The 14283-nt window shown below is 40.5% G+C and overlaps 1 long non-coding RNA gene across 3 annotated transcripts in view; it reads left to right on the top strand.

The window, feature by feature from the left end:
• The window catches only part of LOC148508818 (uncharacterized), a 71292-nt gene that overhangs the window by 34562 nt on the left and 22447 nt on the right, over positions 1 to 14283 (top strand). For all 3 annotated transcript variants that reach the window (XR_015869543.1, XR_015869542.1, XR_015869541.1), the window contains one exon: positions 2516 to 2610. This is a non-coding gene — a long non-coding RNA (uncharacterized LOC148508818). The remainder of the gene's footprint in view (positions 1 to 2515; positions 2611 to 14283) is intronic.

The raw sequence follows: 14283 nt of genomic DNA, 5'->3' as shown, positions 1-14283 counted from the left end.
TATATATATATATATATATATAACAAACAGAGTTGGCTGGCACTCAATCCAATACAAATACCATCCTGCCCGGGTGCCTCCAGGAAAATCCATACAAGTAAACTTCAATGCAGTGGCACTCACAGGACTTGCAAACAAAAATATAGGTGGTGTAAAAACACCTAACACAAACTGGCATCTCCGCGTGGTCAAAGTTTCATTTTATTACAAAATTTCATCAGGATAAAGATACAGTGCATCTTGCTTACCTTATATACACAGAAGAAGATCCTCAATAATGAGACAGCTGCCAAGCCCCGTTTGCCGTCTGTCAGGTACTGGTGACGTCACAACCAGCGCAACGCGCGCCCTCTGGCGCTACCCAGAACTCCCTGCAGGGGCTAGAAAGAAAACACATAAAGAATTTCACCAAGTGCAATTAGTCCCAAGCCACAAGATGGCAGTAGAGGTAAAATACATATAACGTCAAGGCTATACACACGTGGAAAGCCTGAAGAATTCTGAAACAACATACTATATGAAATATTGATAATCAAGACTAACACATATTGTTACAAGTTAGAACATGTAAATCCTCAAAATTCAACAGTATAGTAAATTAAGGTATAATTATATGCAACATACTTACCTTAAATAACCTGTCAAAGGTGGTGGGTACATAAAAACTCTTTACCACTTTAATACTAAAAAAATATAGACTACTAAGCAATTTGACTAAATGATTCAACACTTTGTACGGAGAGGATATGACCTTCATGAATTAGTAGGAACTAAACACAAGGTATTAGCCCTCCCTAGGGATCAGGTCTTGCACACTTCGAATAAAGTGAAACAACAAAAGGATAAAATTGCCTTTGTACAACGGTTTCATCCATCCAGCCCACAACATATGTTACATGCTAAGGAAATGTGGCCCCTAATTACTTCTAATACAGGTTTAAAACCTCTGCAAGGTACTGCTCTCATGCCAAGTTACACTAGATCAAAAAATCGTAAAGATCTGTTAGTCCACAACGATATTTCCTCCATGGGCGTCTTGTTCAAGCAACTTTTTACAATGTAAACCAGGATGTTACACCTGTACTGGGTGCATGACATGTTGGTACATGGAGAGTGGCCATTATATTTTACATCCCCATTCAGGTAAACAAATACCCATTAAACATGTGTTAACATGTACCAGTACATTTGTAATATACTACATCCGCTGTCCTTGTGCTCTTCTCTATATAGGGAAGACCACAAGGCAGTTTAAGGAGTGTATGGCCCTTCATAGGTCAGCCATTCAGCTGGCTCTTGAGGGTAAGGACCAAGACCAATCAGTCACCCGGCATTTCAAGACACAACAACATTCACTGGCAACTATCCACTATAAATTATGGACTTTGTACCGAAACAGATCAGAGGGGGCAATAGAGCAAATCGTCTATTACAATTTGAAGTACAATGGATTTTTTCCTTAATACCATAATTCCTTATGGATTGAATGAAACTAACCATTTAGGATGTTTCATCTAATAACATGCACTAATGTTTCCATCCTTTGAGTTCTTTGGATCAATTTGTATTTATTGTGTTTGTATTCACAAGATCATTAGTTTTCTGTAGTGGTTCATATGTCTGTATTTATGTATGTCTTTAATTGTGTTATATGGTTAACTATAGTAGGTGGCCAGCCTGGTGCTTTTTAGTATCGATTGTGCATAGTTGGTAGTCTAGGTGTGGTTAGTACAGTTGTGTCCACTTTTGGGATATGTTTGGGTAATTGTGTATTACCCAAACGAGAGCTAGGCTGTTTTAGCTGCGCCGTGCCCTGCCCGATTTTTAAAAAGGCAAATTGGGTCCTGCTCCTTTTAGAAGCGCCTTCCTAAAGCAGCCACGTCTGCTGCCGTTCTGCAGCTGCATGAATAGATGTTGCGCACACCTCATCTATACAGTTTCGGGGGAGCCCAGCACCTCGGTAGTTGCTTGGGCACGCCCCTAGTAGTGACTATGCCAGCTTATCATGCCCCTAAAAAAGATGTTGAGGGGGCCAACACCGCCCCTAACAGTGATGTCGGCATAGTCTAGCCACTTTCGCCAGCCAACCGTGCCCTTTTTTCACCCACGAACTTGGCTTTGCCACATGCACGCGCTAGTGCACCCGATCCCTGGCACACAGCCCATTAATTGCTCCTAGCAGTTACAATACTTGTGGGATATCATGAATTATTGCCTTTATTATGCCTTGTGCCCTCCCCATTAGTATTATCATTTCTTTATATGGCGCCACAAGTGTTCCGCAGCGCCTTGCATAACACCCAGATAAGCTTCAGAGCATACACAACCTTGTGTTAGGTGCACTAGTGGGGAGTAAGAAGTAGATGAAATTAAAGTAAGTAGAAGCACAAGAGGGTAGAGTGTCCTGCCTGTGAGAGTTTATATTCTAAAGGGGAGGGGATGGCAATGCAAAATATCTTTTTTATATCCAAAATTTATATGTATTTTTATATATATTTATACTATTTTTTTTTAGGTAGCTGGAACAAATAAAAAATTGGAATTGAACCTGCAAGATATTTAAACCATCTCCTAAGTTTCCTGACAGTTTAGAATAATCTCTTCAAAGAGGTAAACTTGATTAAAGTTTATTTATTTTTAAACCTAATATCTAATATCTTTGAGTATGTTAAATTTTAAAATATCCCATCATATTATTGGGAGCTGAGGGCAGGCAGCAGTTAGGGCACTGCTGGAGGCAAGTAGTAATTGGGGTAGAGGGGGTTAAGGTACAAGCAGCAGTTGGGGTAGAGCTGGTAGTATAGACAGGGAGAAGTTGGGATAGAGCTGTGGGTAGTGTGGAGTAAGGGCTGGCAGTGCCACAGGCAAGAAGAGGCAAGTGAACACATTAGTTGTGACAGTGCTGGGGTGTAAATAGGGAGCTAGGGCAGGCAGTACTGGGAGTAGGGAGGAAGGGCAAGGGTAGATAGTAGCTTGTGCAGTACTGGTGGGCAAGAGGGGTTAGGGGCATGCAGTATTGAGGAATATGGTGGTGGCAAAGGTAAATAGCAGCTGGGGCAGTACTGGGGGCAAGGAGGAGATTAAGGACAGGCAGTCCGGGGAGTAGGGAGGGGTTAAAGGCAGATAGCAGCTTGGGCTTACTGGGGGCAAGGAAGAGGCTAAGGGCAAACAGTACTGGAGGTATGGAGGGGGTTTAATGGTAGATAGCAGCCAGGGCACTACTGGTGGGCTAGAAGGAGGTTAGGAACAGGCAATACTGGTTGTAGTGTATGGGGTAGGGAGGAGTTCAGGATAGCAGCTAGGGCAGTATCTTGTTTAGGAAGGGGTCATGGTAGCAGCTGTGGCAGTACTGGGGCTAGGGAAGGAGTTGTTGCTAGATCCAAGTTGAAGTGAGGACCCACGTGACTGCTATGGCAGGGCTTTTCAACTACCAGTGTTACTATCCTCGTGGGCATAGATGGGAAATATAAACCTTGTGGAGAGCAATGCGATCCTGCAAGTGGTATGAATACCCCAATATCAGTAAACAGAAATAATTGCTTTCCAGACTTTCATTGTGGTTCCAAAGCACAAAAAGTTCTTATTGCAAAAAAAAGTAAGTTACACGCTTTGATCTATCACAATTAGCGCAAAGACAATTAAATACAAAAGGTACAGCCAATACATATGCAAGTGCTCTGAATCCAGATTCCCGGCATCAAACGTGAAGCCTCCGTCATAAGAAAGAAAGAAGACGATGAGATAACACTACATACAAAGTACATATTCTACCCAATAATTCCCTATAGTCCATAAGCACTGAACGCAAGATGCTACTCCTTTGTCGATAGATTCAGATATCTGGAATTAAACAGGGTGTCAGTATGATAGCAAACATGACATGTCTACTAAGTTCTATACCTTACATATCATATATGTACATTTTACACTATAATGATTAGCTAACAAAAACCTTTTCTATATGTGCTTGCATAAGTAATAGTGAGATATTTTCAGAAATATATAAGTATTCGTTGTGTGTCTGAGCACAGTGCAAATGTTGCAGTGCTTCTTCATATTAAAATAGCTACAGGGTATGTTTGTGGGTATGTGCTTAAGAATAGGAGCATCTATGTGTTCGCATTGTGGATACACATACGATTGTTTATATGTATGCATGCGTGTGCAAATGTGCATTAGTGTTCGTGTCATGGATAAAAATTATATATATATATATATTTGAAAAAACAAGAAAAGTCGTTAGACTGAAATGTTGCACTTGACCTTAGGAGTCTTGAGTCTTCTTTACAAGTCCTGTGAGTGCCGCTGTTTTTTCATATGTACATTTTGGCCTGCTTGGACCATCCCAGGCATATGTATTTTGTTTAGCCTGTGGAGTGCCGGCTTTATTTTGATATACAGTATATATATATATATTTTTATATATATATATATATATATACAAATGGAACAGTCCGGCACTCAGGACAATGTGATCTCAAAAGCGGGTGCCCTCCTAGAATAAATACAAGTGGGATGCGGAAAGTATGAGAATGCACTCAAACAATCTAGGAAGCAGGCGGCACTCCAGTAGAAAAAAAGTTAAATTGTATTGATCAAACTTATATCAACATAATAAATACATATGTCGACGTTTCAAGGCCCTTGGGCCTTTTCATCAGTTGCTTTATTTGTGTCCTGATGAAAAGGCCCAAGGGCCTTGAAACGTCAACATATGTATTTATTATGTTGATATAAGTTTGATCAATACAATTTAACTTTTTTTCTACTGGAGTGCCGCCTGCTTCCTAGATTGTTTGAGTGCATTCTCATACTTTCCGGATCCCACTTATATATATATATATATAGCTTTATCCAATAACTGGTATTTTTGATATTATATCCGTCTGAATCATATAAAATGAAGTTTGTCCTGCTCACAGGTGGGGCAAGCCTTGGCCATAGTCAGAAGTCTGATAACTCAACAAAGGCTTTCCAATGCTTATTTAGAATACAATTGTCAGTACTTCTTAACCACATCAGCATTGGACACAAGGCATACAATTGCTAATGATTATCAAACTTATGACAATTGTTTCTAACTCTACATTCAGAACACTTCATCTGAGCATATCAGTGTCTGTGTTAGGAAAACCAAATCAGCATTGGACACAAGGCATACAATTGTTAATGATTATCAAACTTGCTAATGATTATCAAACTTATGACAATTGTTTCTAACTCTACATTCAGAACACTTCATCTGAGCATATCAGTGTCTGTGTTACACTTCAATTGCCACAGACATACTGTGTCTGTATGCAGAGATTCTCAAACACTCACAGTATCTTTGTGTATTTTTAATTACTTGTCACAGACATACTCCTGTTTCTCACACACTTGGCTAAACCTTGAATGACATATATGTATACGAATGTGCGCATCGGCTTGCTTCCAATGCAGAGTAGCGTCCGATTTACTCTTTATCAGCCTATAAATGACTAGATCATCAGATAATTATAAACAAACATAACCAATTATTTAACTTCGAAAGTCCACCCTTTGATAGCAAACAATACGCTATCACACTCTGATCTTAACCTTTTGTAGTCATGCATAATAATGTATTATTCAAGGTTATAAACAGTGCGACACAAGTAGGCCACTGAACCATTAATAATGCATTTCAAGAGGGTAGAACAACCCTTATACGCCATCTGCGGATCTATAGGGATCATTGGTGGGATGAGGGATCTCATCGAACTTATAAAGGAAGTTTGGGGGAGGATTGAAACTACATTATCTAGGATGTTTAAAAATAACATTAATAATACATCTATGCATGACCACACGATTTTATATTTCATCATCTGATGGTACACTATAATTCAGGGTTGTAATACAGTTCTTCCTTGACCTTGGTATCCATAATATCATTGCTTACCACCATCATAATCTCTGTTTCTGTTTGCTCTTGTACATTTTCCACACTTCAAGACATTAGGAACACACCTGACATATAAGCCAATTACTAGGATGACAATAAGTATGATGATCAGGAGCTTACCCACAATAGCAACCAGTTCCTGGACCCACTCTCTTAGACCGGAGAACCATTTCACAGGGTTCAACCAAGAAAATCACTCTTCTACCTTTTCCTCTACTTCAGCCAGTGAAGCATTATGGTTCTTTTGAAATTCCCATTTCAGCTGCAGTATTTCATCCATCTTCCGATTTATCACCTCCTTGGGGTCACTAGTGTTATTGGTGATGTATGTGCAACACTTGACACCAAATTGGGTGGCTAGAGTCACACAGTATCCATAGGAACAGCTGTTAAATAATTTAACACTAGCCTATGTTGCACAAGTTCTTTCTTATAAGCCTGTAACTCCTTACCTGTATACCTGAACGTGTCATCATACATCTCATTGATATTATCTATTAATTTAGCAAGATCTTGGATGTATCTAAAATTTAAAGAACCCCGCGCGATCCTAGTGCTACCAAAATTTGGAAACAAGTTGTTTCGCTAATCAACTGTGTGGCTGTATGTATTTCACCAGGTATCATGTTTCTTTTGTCACAGTGTTCATAATGCATATGGAGATATGGGGTTGGCGTGTCTTTATGGATACCAAGCATTTCACCATGTGTAAGGGTCATAACCTCTGGGAGTACCCTTCCAAGCTAACATAAACCTTCAGAACTCGGAGAGAGCCACTTATACGCTTTCCTTCCACATATAAAATACACATTGTCTGGGAGTACAACATAAGGAATAGAATGCATCATTATCATCGGGCACAATTCTCTGACAAATAATCAGATTTTCCCATTTGACTGATACACATTTTAGGTTGTACAATAACTGCACAGTACCCTTCTGGTACTCTCCCAACCATTACCTTGGTAGAACTAAGTGTATACTTATACCGGAAGTATCTTCCACTGGTAATGTTATGTATAAGTCCACCATCTACTGGGGCATTATCAGCTCTGGGTGAAAAGGTCATTGTCTGATTGTTCCCGGACACCTCCCAATTTCCTGGTTTATTGGAATTGCTGATGTTTAAACATAACAGGGATCTATCTACCTGGTACTGGTGGAGATTAAAATTTGGAGGCTTGGACATAATGAATTTCCCATCCAGCGTCTTCCCCTTATGTAATCCAAGGACCTCAGAGACACTTAATGGGAGTGGTACTAGTCCTACATTATGTTGTCCCTGAGGCACGTGAGAGCACACCCAACATTCAGTCTAATTTAAGACTTTGCCCACCAATGTATGATAATCCTCTAAAGGATGCCCACCCCAATACTGGTTATACTTGGGCTGACACCGTTGGAGAAATCTCTCATCAATTAGGGACCCACAATACAAACAAATACAGTATTCCTCAGACAATAACCCCTCACACTGCGTCCGAGTTTCTAGGATAACAGATCTCTTAGCAATTACTGTACTGAGTTTGGTCAGATACTGCCCTTGTGAATGTATTGCTCCTTCTCCCGACTCCACTCCATCAATATCACCATCGACCTCTCCCCTCCATCATCTGTCCTCCATTACAGAAGGACATCCTGAAACAAACAAGGATGATGAGAATTCTGGAAGAAAATATGAACGCAACCCAGCCACTCCATTGCTGAAATCATGGACTGCAAATTTCCCTAGCTCAAGTATCTCACTGCAGTCTTTAACTCTCCCGGAACAAGCTCGCAATTGACAGGTCTACATTATCTGCCTCAACTACGCCTTGTATCTCCACCGGTTGGTTGACCTTTCTGCAGTGAGTGGAATGGACCCAGGTATCCCTCTCTGCCACTTTCAAGGATGTTGTACTTGTCAGCAACACTTGATATGGACCTTCCCACCAATCTGTCAGACAACCTGAACATAAGAAATTTCTGATCATAACAAATTCTCCAGGTTCAGCATCATGATAGTTTGTTTCTGGCATATCAGCTGACAACAATTTAAATTTCTGCTGCTGCTGTTTCAACTGTTTACTCATTGTTATAAGATACTTTACAGTAACCTCGTTGTTACTCTTCAAGTCTTCCTGTGGACTTACAATCAGATGAGGTTGGCTCCCAAACAGTATCTCAAAGGTGGACAAATTAAGAGGGGGTCTAGGAGTTGTCCTGATGCTATGAAGGACTAGCGGTAAGGCTTCTGGCCAACCTAATCCAGTTTCAGCCATGATCTTACTCAGTTTGTTCTTAATAGTACCATTTACCCTCTCCACCTTGGCACTGGCTTGAGGTTGATAGGGGGTGTGAAGTCTACTATTAATACCCATCAACTTACACATGTTCTGGAAGACATCACCAGTGAAATGAGTACCTCTATCACTTTCTATGATTCTAGGGATACCGTACCTGCATACAAATTCCTGAACAATCTTTTTTAGCAGTAAACGAGCAGTATTAGTGGCAGCTGGATATGTCTCTACCCAATTAGAAAACACATCGGTACAAACTAATACATACTTGAGATCCTCCAGGGTGGTAATTGGATGAAATCAATTTGTATTACCTGAAGAGGTCTGTCTGTTAGAGGGATGTGGGATGGCTCGGTTGGTATTGTTTTTCCAACATTTTTCCTCAAGCAAGTCAAGCAGGAAATTGCCCTCTTTTCAGCTTGGGAGGAGAAGCCCGGTGCACACCAATACGCTCTGACCAACTTGCACATACCTTGCTTTCCCAGCTGAGTCAGACCATGCGCTGCTTCAGCAAAGCTTGGGTAGTATGCCTTGGGTGCCACCGGCTTACCTTGTCCATCTCTTCAGAGTCCAGAGGACTCCTGTCCACATCCCTTTGATCTCCAGACTGCCTTTTCCTGAATGGAACATAAATTTTGCATCTCAAATAATTTCTGCATATCAATTGTCTGAAAAAACATAATTTTATTAACTGGCATGTTAATTCTTAACCCTGCTGCCCATTTGGCACCTTCATCTGCCCTGCTATTGCCCAGTGACACCGGGTCTTCTTCACATGTATTGGCTTTACATGTGATGACAGCTACTGCCTTTTGTAACTTAGCATACAGTACATAAGTTTTATCACTGCAGGATTTATTAAACAGAAAAAAATGGAACAGAATAAAAATGGAAAGATATACCATGTACGTATGTGTGTGAAGTGTACATGCGTGTGTGTATGGGGGGAAGGGAATTCTTTTTTAATTATTCACCTGCACTTCTGGCCCGACTACTCGTCTATAGATAAATTGTGGAAAACAATCGATCAAGAGAAAATAATTATTAGTGCATGTATGTGCATGTGTGTGTGGGTGGAGTTTAATGGTAATGTATCCATGATGGTATAAAGAGATTGTTCTTCGTCATTTACAACAACATAATCCTGTGCATATTCTACTGTGTCAGTTTGTCTATGACAACTCCCATCTGTGTAAAACCATCAAATCTGCATTTTCTACTGATGTATCACATATGTCAGGTATTGCAGTAAAGATCTGATTCAAATACTCCATATAATCCTGTGAATCAGTAAAACTCACCTTTAACCATCGACTTACCTCTCTCCACCCTTTGTGCATCTTCAGGCACACATGGCAAGCATGTCGCTGGATTTAACGTATTGCACCATTTACCTGGCTGAAGAGATGTGCCTGGTTTAGGCAGAATTCAGCAAAGCAGACACTGCATGTGGTGCATAAATAATCATGTCATGACCTAATAATACATTCTCGCTCTTGTTTACCAGAAGAGCGGTTGCTGCTACACTTATTAAACACGTTGGGATTGATCTTGCCAGTGTCCAATTGTGCACTGTTGGATGCCACAGGTCTGCTAGCATCACCATGTTTTTGTGTGAGGACACCTGCTGCACAGCCATCAGATTCCGTATAATATAACTCAAAAGTTTTTTTCATAATCTGGCATTCCGAGGGCAGGTGTTCTTGTCAGACAATCCTTAAGGTTAAGGAAAGCCTGCTCTGTTTCCTCAGTATGTGTGACGCGGTCAAGTTTTGACGATGACACCAATTCCTGTAATGGTAATGACAAAATAGAAAAAAAACCTGGGATCCATGATTTGCAGTATCCACACATGCCCAAGAAGGTATGGATTTGCTGCTGTTTTTGCAGCAGTGTCATGGTCTGTATGGCCTGTTTTCTGTTAGTGGTCAAGTGTCGTAGCTCCTGGGTTGACAATGTCTCAAGTATTTAACCTTAGTCTGAAATGGCTGTGATTTGTCCTTTGCTACCTTGTGTACTGTGTTTGAGAGATGAAGCAACAATAGTTTACTATCAGTCAAACATGACATAAATGAATTAGAGTACAACACATATTCAGCAAACCTTCAAATCATAAACTGCAATATTATATGTGGTTTACAGGCGATCTAATACACAGATAATACAGTATAACACACCACATGTTAACTTACTAAGAAGTGAATTCCTTAACGGCTGTATTGCAAGGATTTTTCTGAAGTACATACACATGCGCACATACAAAACTCCAGACAGAAAATTCTCATATGCAGCATGTACAAACTTATACATAGAGAACCTTCATATTTGGGTTTGCTGTGATTAATTATGAATGCATAAGTTTTACTGCAGATTGCCTAGACTTTCAAGGAGATCAAGGAAAAATGAACACCTATAGTAGCTACTCTGGCCTCAGTTCTCAATATTTACTGTAAACAAAGACACCTAATTTTTTTTTCCTAGAGGTGCAATGACTAAGGCTTGTACACACTTACAATTCCTAGAGGTGATTTAAAACACATTTTCTTTTTTTTTTTTCTAGTTCCATTTTTCTTTATAGTTACTTGTTATGATATTTATAATTTTTTTGGCATTGGCTGTACCATCGCCTGCAGTCGCATAAGGCGGCGGAGGCGAGCATGCGCTAATAGCAATACCTTGGGCAACGCTACCTTGCGGTGCATGCATTTCCCTGGTTGTGTGCACCCGACGCTAACTGGCGTCGTGGGCGCACTCCCTGGTGGTGCCTGAGCAATGCTGTATTGCATTGCATTCACACTCTTTTGTGTTGTGCTCGTGGTGCTACTTAGTGGCACAAGCACAGCACTCAACCACGTGTTCCCCTCATGCTGCCACAATTTTAAACAATCATTATACTTTACTCGTTTCTTTAGAGATTTCACCATACAGATACCATCTCTAACATTAATCAACACTTCCATATCAAAACTGCCAATTTTAGGAAAAGGTTTCACACATTAATTGGTCATCTTATCCCATACATCACAGTATGCAGTTGCATACACACCATATTTTGTATACATTATATGCCTTGCCGAACCTGTCGGCCCTTCCAAAAGCAGCACAACATCCACCATACCCAGCGTCAGCCAGGCAGCCATCTGGGAAAATGATAAGCGCTTTTCGCTAGTATGTGGACCGGTGAATGATTCAATAGAGCTACGTTCACACACTCCTATCCCGTTGTGCACAGCCGGCCCCTAACCGTTATGGACGGCTTGCACAGTCAGGGTACAGAATAACGTCTTATATGATTAGACTGTCTTTCCAGACACCTTTCAGCCCTTGTCCAGTAGCTTACCCTTTGTGAGAACTCTCCCCTGTTAGAATTTAAGTGTTCCAATAACACTTACCCTTTCCAGTGATTTCCTCCTCTATCCCCCAAGCCGCAATCACGGTCTGCCCAACCGTGTGGTCCGGTCACAGTATCCAGAGAACCTAACTGATCAATGGGCTTTGTGACTACAGTTGGGGGCCAATTTCGAAAACACCCTTGTTTTCTTCAAGGTACAAAATCCTTGTCCTTGCTGCAATACACCTGCTATGTGTACATACTCAGTAGCTTGCAGCCTCGTCAGACACCTACTGAGTCTTTTAGGCCCGACACATGTTACCTCGTCTATAGGTTCCGACACACAGTCCCTATCTTTCACTTTACAAGCACACGTTTGCTCACATACACTTTTAGTTTTCTGCGCAGAAAATAAACTTTTCACTAGTATGGCAGTATGATACAGAGGTTTTAAACAATGTAATCGCTATCAATATGACAATACTATGAGAACGATTGTTTGAAACTCGTGGCAGCAATACAGGAAACATGTAAACGCTATTGTGCGACTCACACTCTAGCGCCAAGACAGACAATTAAAGAAACAAATGCTCCTTGAAATCACATAACAACGGATATCGGTTTCACAACACCAGATGGTGCAGGTTTTGAACACAGTGCGTTCTTTCCTGCATATGGCGCCTTATTCCACCCTTTGTTGCAAAATCGAGATCCGTACGTTATCGTGCGACCTCTTGGTAGTGTGACCTCCAAAACTATGAGCCCCCATCTATGAATACCCCAATATCGCTAAACAGAAATAATTGCTTTCCAGACTTTCATTGTGGTTCCAAAGCACAAAAAGTTACACGCTTTGATCTATCACAATTAGCGCTAAAACAATTAAATACAAAAGGTACAGCCAATACATATGCAAGCTCTCTGTATCCAGATTCCCAGCATCAAACGTGAAGCCTCCGTCATAAGAAAGAAAGAAGATGACTGCCTACAGGACTGAGAGCGCTTGAATATATAATAGACAACACAATAGGAACGAGCTTGCATAATTCCATTGGTTCTTGTTCTTGTCATTCTGGTATGATGCAGGTCATAGGACAGTTCATATGGTGAAAACAGGGACATGCTCCATCCCTCCAGATCAGATGAGATAACACTACATACAAAGTACATATCCTACCCAATAATTCCCTATAGTCCATAACCACCAAACGCAAGATGCGACTCCTTCATCGATAGATTCAGATATCTGGAATTAAACAGGGTGTCAGTATGATAGCAAACATGACATGTCTACTAAGTTCTATACCTTACATATCATATATGCACATTTTACACTATAATGATTAGCTAACGAAAACCTTTTCTATATGTGCTTGCATAAGTAATAGTGAGATATTTACAGAAAAACATAAGTATGCGTTGTGTGTCTGAGCACAGCGCAAATGTTGCAGTGCATCTTCATATTAAAATAGTTACAGAGTATGTTTGTGGGTATGTGCGTAAGCATAAGAGCATCTATGTGTTCGCATTGTGGATACACATGCGATTGTTTATTTGTATGCATGTGTGTGCAAATGTGCATTAGTGTTTGTGTCAAGGATTAAAATTTTATATATATATACAGTCAGGTGCATAAATATTGGGACATTGACAGAATTCTCATATTTTGGCCTCTATTCACCACCACAATGGCTTTGAAATGAAACAAACAAGATGTGCTTTAACTGCAGACTTTCAGATTTAATTTGAGGGTAATTATATCCAAATCAGGTGAACGGTGTAGGAATAGCAACGATTTCTATATGTGCCTCCCACTTTTTAAGGGGCCAAAAGTAATAGGACTATCAACTCAAAAGCTATTTCATGGACAGGTGTGGGCTATTCCCTCGTTATTTCATTATCAATTAAGCAGGTAAAAGGTCTGGAGTGGATTCTAGGTATGACATTTGCATTTGGAATCAGTTGCTGTCGACTCTCAATATGAGATCCAAAGAGCTGTCACTATCAGTGAAGCAAGCCATCATTATGCTTAAAAATCTAAACAAACCCATCAGAGAGATAGCAAAAGCATTAGGTGTGGCCAAATCAACTGTTTGGAACATTCTTAAAAAGAAAGAATGCACCGGAGAGCTCAGCAACACCAAAATACCCAGAAGACCACGGAAAATAACTGTGGTGGATGACAGAAGAATTATTTCCCTGGTGAAGAAAAACCCCTTCACAACAGTTGGCCAAATCAAGAACACTATCCAGGAGGTAGGTGTATATGTGTCAAAGTCAACAATCAAGAGAAGACTTCACAAGAGTGAATATAGCGGGTTCACCACAAGATGTAAACCATTGGTGAGCCACAAAAACAGGAAGACCAGATTACAGTTTGACAAACATCTAAAAAAGCCATTACAGTTCTGGAACAACATCCTATGGACAGATGAGACAAAGATCAACTTGTACCAGAGTGATGGGAAGAGAAGAGTATGGAGAAGGAAAGGAACTGCTCATGATCCAAAACATACCACCTCATCAGTGAAGCATGGTGGTGATAGTGTCATGGTGTGGGCATGTATGGCTGCCAATGGAACTGGTTCCCTTGTATTTATTGATGATGTGACTGCTGACACAAGCAGCAGAATGAATTCTGAAGTGTTTCGAGCAATATTATGCTCATATTCAGTCAAATGCTTCAGAACTCATTGGACGGCGTTTCACAGTGCAGATGGACAATGACCCGAAGCATACTGCAA

The sequence above is a fragment of the Taudactylus pleione genome, unplaced genomic scaffold (genome assembly GCF_031769625.1).
Source record: "Taudactylus pleione unplaced genomic scaffold, aTauple2 ptg000342l, whole genome shotgun sequence".
Lineage (NCBI taxonomy): Eukaryota > Metazoa > Chordata > Amphibia > Anura > Myobatrachidae > Taudactylus > Taudactylus pleione.
The sequence above is the reverse complement of the archived record's forward strand: the minus strand, read 5'-3'. Positions and strand labels throughout refer to the sequence as shown.